The sequence below is a fragment of the Bufo bufo genome, chromosome 1 (assembly GCF_905171765.1).
Source record: "Bufo bufo chromosome 1, aBufBuf1.1, whole genome shotgun sequence".
Lineage (NCBI taxonomy): Eukaryota > Metazoa > Chordata > Amphibia > Anura > Bufonidae > Bufo > Bufo bufo.
Window position 1 is genome coordinate 813,272,812 of NC_053389.1, and position 7,915 is coordinate 813,280,726.

Sequence of the window (7,915 nt, forward strand, 5' to 3'; positions counted from 1 at the left end):
GTTTTCACGGACCCATAGACTATAATGGGCGTGATGGATCCGTGAACACGAACAAAATAGAGCATGCATCCGTGGTAAGAAAAAAAAAAAACGGACCCACGGACAGCGCTGAAACACTGATGTGTGAATACACACATTAAAATGAATACGTGGAGAACACGTACAGCACACGTCCGTGAAACACTGACGTCTACGTGAGGCTTAGAAGCAGGCCACATGGATGCATAAAGCACACGGATCACCTGCATTCGTATGTTCGTTGGGCAAAAACATAGAGTGGGACATTTATCAAAACTGCCGTAAAGTAGAACTGGCTTAGTTGCCCATAGCAACCAATTAGATTCCAGCTTTCATTTTTCATAGCTCCTTTGTAAAATGAAAGGTCGACTCTGATTGGTTGCTATGGGCAACTAAGCCAGTTCTACTTTCCGCCAGTTTTGATAACTCTCCCCCAGACTTTGTCCTGTACTTGTCCGCAAAATGCAGACCTCGGACCCACTGAAGTCATTGGGGCACATTTACTAATATCGGCTACTAATATCGGTTCCCCCCTCTAATTTATGACGAGGTGTGTGACCTGTTTCTAGGCAACAATGTAAGTAAATTTGCTGGGGCTGGGACCATAACATAAGGCCTCATGCACACGACCGTTGTTCTGGTCCGCATCCGAACCGCAGTTTTTGTGGCTCGGGTGCGGACCCATTCACTTCAATGGGGCTGCAAAAGATGCGGACAGCACTCCGTGTGCTGTCCGTATCCGTTGCTCCGTTACGTAGCCCCGCAAAAAAAAATATAACATGTCCTATTCTTGTCCGTTTTGTGAGCCGCCTGTTCCGTGCCACAAATTGCGGAAGGGACACGGGCGGCTTCCGTGTTAAGCTGTTATCCACTTCAACCCAAGGTCTGGGGTTCCAGCGTTTTCAGGTAGGAGCACCGTGACAAGTGAGAGCCATTTCAGGCCACCCTCCTACACTGGGTACCACCATCTACCATATCACTAAAGGGGCCCTGTGCCCTTGTTGCTTCAATGCAACTGGCCTCACGACAAAACTGTTGACTTTTTCCCTCTTAAAGGGACCCCGTGGACGTTGACCCCGTGCGCTGCAATAAGCCTGAGCAAAACTGCAGGATTTTGGTCAAAACTGTCACGGTTTTGCCAAAATAATAAAAATTACCACAAAAAAAATCCCACAAACACAACTCGAAGTGTATTCATGGTTTATATAAAATGTGAAAATCTGTGCTAAAAAAGGTGATATGACGGCAGAGTGTGAACGCCCCCTAAGGCTACGCCGCCATGGCCGCTGAACTTGCGCACAATAAGCAAGATTTATCAAAACTGGTGTAAAGAACAACTGGCTTAGTTGTCCCTAGCAACCAATCAGATTCCACCTTTCATTTTTCACAGCTCTTTTGGAAAATGAAAGCTGGAATCTGATTGGTTGCTATGGGCAACTAAGCCAGTTCTACTTTATACCAGTTTTGATAAATCTCCCTCAATATGCTGGCCATGGTAGTGGTAAGAAGGAGGGAGCAAAATGGTAGACATAATGGGGGAGATTTATCAAACTGGTGTAAAGGAGAACTGGCTTCGTTGCCCATGGCAACCAATCAGATTCCTCCTTTCATTTTCCAAAGGAGCTCTGGATAATGAAAAGTGGAATCTGATTGGTTGCTATTGGCAACTAAGCCAGTTCTCCTTTACACCAGTTTGATCACTCTCCCCAATGTCACGTGGTTACATAGGCTTACATTGCAGGAAGCATCACAAAGCGGTTTGGCGGTTGCGCGTGGACTCAGGGATACACATGCGCTCACCTAAAAACACTGTGAAGCCCCGGCCCAATTAGCAGACATATTACTCCTGCCAATGCACGATGCCGCACTGCAGTGTGCCGCGGTGTATACGCTTACCATGATAGCGCCCAGGTCCCAGCTGATAATCGCACAAGCGCCTTCACATTGCGGGAAATCACTTATTATATTTACCGCCACAGAGACCAAGCTTAGGCCAGGTGACTTATCACACACGCATGTAATACGTTCATAAGGCCTCCTGCACACGAATGTGTGCGCCCCGTGGCCGTGCTGCGGCCTGCAAAATGCGGGCCGCAATGCACGAACACCGTCCATGGGGCAGCCGCAGCGGATCGCGAACCGATTCACTTTAATGGGTCCGCGATCCGGCTGTTCCGCAAAAACATAGTAGTGCTTCCGTAGGGTTCCGTTACGCACCATTCCGCATCTCCGGATTTGCGGATCCATTGAATTGAATGAATGGGTCCGAATGGTGCCCGTGTATTGCGGATCCGTAAATGTGGTCCGCAATATGGCAACGGGAAAGACACGTTCGTGTACAGGAGGCCTAAAGGCTCGTTCACATGAACTTTTTTTGCGTTCCGAATACAGGCCGTTTTTTTTGTTCCGTATACGGTCCGTATGCATTCCTTTTCCATATTTCCGTTCTTCCGTTCCGTTCAAAGATAGAACATGTCCTTTTAGGCCTCATGCACACGACAGTTGTTTTGGGGCCGCAAAAGATGCGGACAGCACTCCATGTGCTGTCCGCATCCGTTGCTCCGTTCCGTGGTCCGCAAAAAAAAATATAAACTGTCCTATTCTTGTTCGTTTTGCGGACAAAAATAGGCAGTTACATTAATGGCTGTCCACGCCGTTCCGCAAATTGCGGAACGCACGCGGATGCAATCCGTGTTTTGCGGATCCGAAATTTGCGGACCTCAAAACACACAACGGTCGTGTGCATGAGGCCTTATTGCCGGCAAATCACGTTCCGTGGCTCCATTTAAGGCCTTGTTCACACGAACGTATGGCTTTTATAGTTTTTTTGCGGTCCGTTTTTCACGGATCCGTTGTTCCGTTTTTGAGTTCCGTTGTGTTTCCGTTCCGTTTTTCAGTATGGCATATACAGTATACAGTAATTACATAGAAAAAATTGGGCTGGGCATAACATTTTCAATAGATGGTTCCACAAAAACGGAACGGATACGAATGACATACGGATGCATTTCCGTATGTGTTCAGTTTTTTTTGCGGACCCATTGACTTGAATGGAGCCACGGAACGTGATTTGCGGGCAATAATAGGACATGTTCTATCTTTCAACGGAACGGAAAAACGGAAATACGGAAACGGAATGCTTACGGAACACATTCCATTTTTAATGCGGAACCATTGAAATGAATCGTTCCGTATACGGACCGTATACGGAACACAAAAAAACGGCCCGTACGCTCGCAAAAAAAACGTTCATGTGAACTAGGCCTAAGTCAATGGGTCCGCAAAAAAAAAAGAAAACATACGGAATGTACTCCTTATGTCTTTCGTATCCGTTCCGTTTTTGAAGAACCATTTATTGAAAATGTTATGCCCAGCCCAATTTTTTCTATGTAATTACTGTATACGGTATATGCCATACGGAAAGACGGAACTGAAAAACGGAATGGAACCGGAAACACTACTGAAACAAAAGAGCGGAAAAACGGATCCGTTAAAAACGGACCCCAAAACACTGAAAAAGCCATACGGTCGTGTGAACAAGCCCTAAAGGGGTGACGTGTACTCGCAATGCCATGTGACTGCAAAAGCAAAACAATAAAATTTGGGTGCAATAATCAAATTAGAGCACATTTACAGGGCGCGACCGCAAAGTCGTAACCGAATCGCTCCACAAATGTATTATGTGAATAAACCCTAAGTTTATTGTAGCAATTATAAAAACCGCAGCAAATCTGATGCCGTTTATAAAAAGTGCGGATGTGACGAGATTACTGTCATGTTGCGCGTTTTTTTACAAAACAGAGGCATAAACCGTGGGCAAAAACGCAACCATTGGCGCGATGTGGCTGCACGGGGTGAATAACCATGCCTCTGCAAGAAGCATATCGCATGTGGGTGTGTGGCGCCAACTGCTGTGAGTCGACCACCGTGCGCCATTTTCCTCACCCCAGGATTCAATGGAAATCTTGCGCTGTTAAAAATTGCGCAATATGTGCTCCAACACTACTCCAAGCCAGGGCCCGGAGTGATTTTTTTATGCCAGGCGCACGGACTGCCATAGATCCGCCTAATTCATGACGAATCTTACGGCAGCGCAGACGGAAATCTAAGACTGGTGTAAATAGCCGATCTTAGTAAATGACCCCCAATAAATGTGTCGGGGGCCAAAGTCCCAGCCCTGACCTGGCCCCGTCACTCCCTCACCACTCTCAAACGGTGAGGACGGTACAAAAATTTCCCTGCAACTAAATATTGTCGCACAGGTGTTCAAAAAGTCGCAAAAAAGGGACATGCAACATTTTTATGCAAAAAAAATATAGAACATGTCCTATTCACGGACAAGAATAGGACTGATCAATTGAGGGGCGAAAGTTCCGTTCCGCAAAATGTGGAACAAACACGTCCGGCATTTTTGTTTTGTGGATCCACAATTTACAGACTCCAAAACGGACACGGTCGTGTGCATGAGGCCTTAGTCAAGGTAAATGGCAGGTAGTATATAGCCATGGAGCCCACAGTGGTCAGCTGAGTATAATGAGGGGTGCGGTGGAGCGATGACCATGTGATGGGTGGGGTATAAAGATCTCCTCCCTCCAGCCCCTCCTGGTGTGACCTCTCCTAGAGTCAGGATGGAGTTGTGGCTCAGGTGGAGTTGGTTATTAGTGGTTCTCTGGGGCCTAGGCTTTAGCAGTGCCTTAGTTAGACAACGGCGCCAGTCAGACACTCGGTGGAGAGGTTATCAGCCTGGAGTGGGATATCCTAGAGGACTCGGGCAACCTGTGTCAGGCGTAGGTTCTCCTAGAGGACTTGGGCAACCTGTGTCAGGCGTAGGTTCTCCTAGAGGACTTGGGCAACCTGCGCCAGGAGTAGGTTCTCGTAGAGGATTTGGGCAACCTGCGTCACAAGTAGGCTTTCCTAGAGTGAACCAATGGTCTTCAGTGTCTGGATTTGGAGCTTCAAGAGGAGCTCAGCCTCAGTCTCCATGGGGCTCCAGGTATCCTGGAGCAATTAATGAGCTTCGACAGCTTGTACAACCTGCATCCTCCCCAATCAGTGTGCAGTGTGCTGAGGACCAGATGGTGGTGACTGTGCAGAGAGACTTCTATGGCAATGGGTATCTTATAAAAACCTCAGAACTGACCCTAGGATCATGCCAACTTGGATCCCAGACTTCAGATGCAATAGTGGTCTTTAACAATAATGTGGAGGCCTGTGGGGCCAGCTTACAGGTGAGAGAACTGCAAAAATCAAGAACTCTTGTTACATCATAACTTGTGCTCCAGTTGCATCCAGAGCTGCCTTAACTGATGTTTCCATGATGGTCTCTTAGAGGGATATTCTTGAATTATGTGGTTGGGTCTTATAAGTACCTTACTGAAAGATGCCAAGAACTTCTTGAAAGCTGCTTTGGATGTGACTAGAGTATGTGTTCCATAATGTTGTTGACCTTGCGTTCTGTAATATGTAAAGTGTTACATGGCCACTGAGCTTTGTAGTGTTATCTGTAGTGACTTGCAACCAGGCAATGGTGTGTAGTAGGCCCATTTAATGCAGAGCCTGTTACAGATTTAGCTTTAGGATCCTGCTGTTGACCCCCTTCTTTGGGTTCATTGTTCTAATTAACTTTGTTCACAGTTGACCCCGGACTTCTTCATCTATAGAACAATCTTGAACTACAATCCAGTTTCCAGCAACTCCATCATAAGGGCCAATCCTGCTGCGGTTCCCATCATGTGCTATTACCCCCGGTGAGTCTATGCTAGTCATGTCCTCATTTATGTTCAGTCCACATTGTACCATTGTCCTCCTACAGTCCCATCTACTACCACATGCATGTTGCTAATCCTCCTGAGGGGCCTTGTTTATAAATTGAATTCTAGAGCTGCAGTAACGACTGACACAACATGTCTTGCTCATTTTCTGTGGCTTGGTAAAGGATGGGGTGCATCTAGATTACTTTCATGTTTTAGGGTCTTCTCTCCTCAACCTTTCCACCCACCAGCATGTTTTCTCTTCCTCAAACTTTTTGGCAAATTTTTATTTTATTTATTTTTTCATAGTCATGGCAATGTGAGCAGCAAGGCAATCATTCCAACTTGGGCTCCGTTTAGTACCACAGTCTCTACAGATGAGAGGTTGGCCTTCTCAATGTACCTGATGACCGGTAAGTTGGATGGTGATAGGATGTGGTTGACTTTGCCATATTTGTTTCACATTGACGTCCTTGTCTGGTGACCTTGCAGATGACTGGAGCAGTCGTAGATCTTCCTCAGTCTTCCAGCTTGGAGACCTCTTTTATATAGAAGCCTCTGTGATGACTGAGAATCACATCCCCATGATCCTGTTTGTTGACTCCTGTGTGGCCACAACTACATCAGATGTAAACTCCAGCCCCAGTTACCAGATCATAGCCTTTAATGGGTAAGTTATTACTTGGGTTTGGCACCAGTTTGATACTCCTCTGCTAAATACTTGCCAATTTTTCAGGTGCCTGGTAGATGGGACACAAGATGACTCCTCCTCAGCTTTCATATCTCCAAGGTCTCGGCTAGATGAGATCCAGTTCACAGTTGATGCCTTCCGGTTCATTGGGACAGATGCATCTACGGTGAGAAACCACTCCTTTAAGAACTCTTCCATGGTGTATAGTCATATACTGGGGTCCATATACCAGTTTCTTTCAGAGGGCCATTATGTCAACTGGCAGACTTGACTTCATACATATACAATATGGTTTTCTCCTAGATCTACATCACATGTTCGCTAAGAGCTACTCAAGCCAACCAAACTCTTGATCCAATGAACAAAGCCTGCTCTTACAACAAGAATACTAGAAGGTAATGTATTGTTCAACCCCCTTGGACAAACTGTATGTAGTTATAACTAGATCCTAGGCTTTGCAGATTCTGGATAAAGGTCTCTGTGGCAGTGTATGAGCCATCTGATAGGTTGTAGTAGTCTAGTACACAATGGACTTGGCATTAACTTAAAAGGGGTTATCTGGGTTTAGAGCTGAATCTGGACATAACCCCTTCACCTCTCCAGCCCCTCTGACATGAACATTTCATGCTCTGTCCTGCATCGTAAGGGATGTTTAGTTTACACTCTTACACTGCTAGGCAAAGGTTTCTGCCTAGCAGTGTTCCCAGTGACCTTACTGGGAACACTGCTAGGTGGAAACCTCTGCCTAGCAGAGCCTCTTACATCACTGGATTTGCAGAAAAAGCCCTATGCGGGCCATGTAATGCTCAACTTGTATGGGCTGACTAGGTGAAGGGGATATGTCTGGGTGAGAACGTCTAATTTCGTCTAACACCCTGTCCACTAGTTGACTAATTTGCTTGGAAATCCCTACTTTAAGGGCTTGCTGTGTTTGATGGGATCTGTACTGTGTTGGTGCCAGTTATAACCTTCAGACTGCCTCTCAGCGTTGGTGCTTCCAAAGAAGTTGAGGACATCTAAGCAAGGTCTCATCCCAATCAAAATTGTGAATTTTACCACCATACTAAAGGTGGATTTAGACTAACCAATAATCCAGATCATTGGGAACGACTGTTCCTGCATATGCTCATTCCTGATAACCTGCCCATCTAAATGTGCCGCTAATGAACGAGCAAAACTGTTGATCCTGTCATTGGTGCAGGCACTCCAATCATCATTCATGGGCAGCAAATCGTGCTGTCTAAACGGCAATCTACTGGTCAGAAAGGATGATTCTGTATGGGGATAAGAAATCGCAATCTCTCGTTCTCACACTGTGAAGGAGATTGTTGCATGTAAAGGCAGCAGTTTCCTTCACTGAGCGAACAGTTGACTGGAAGGAACGCTTCTTCCTGACAATCAGCGGTTCCATTGGCCCTTGTAAACCCACCTTAAGGACTCAATAATTGGGCTATAA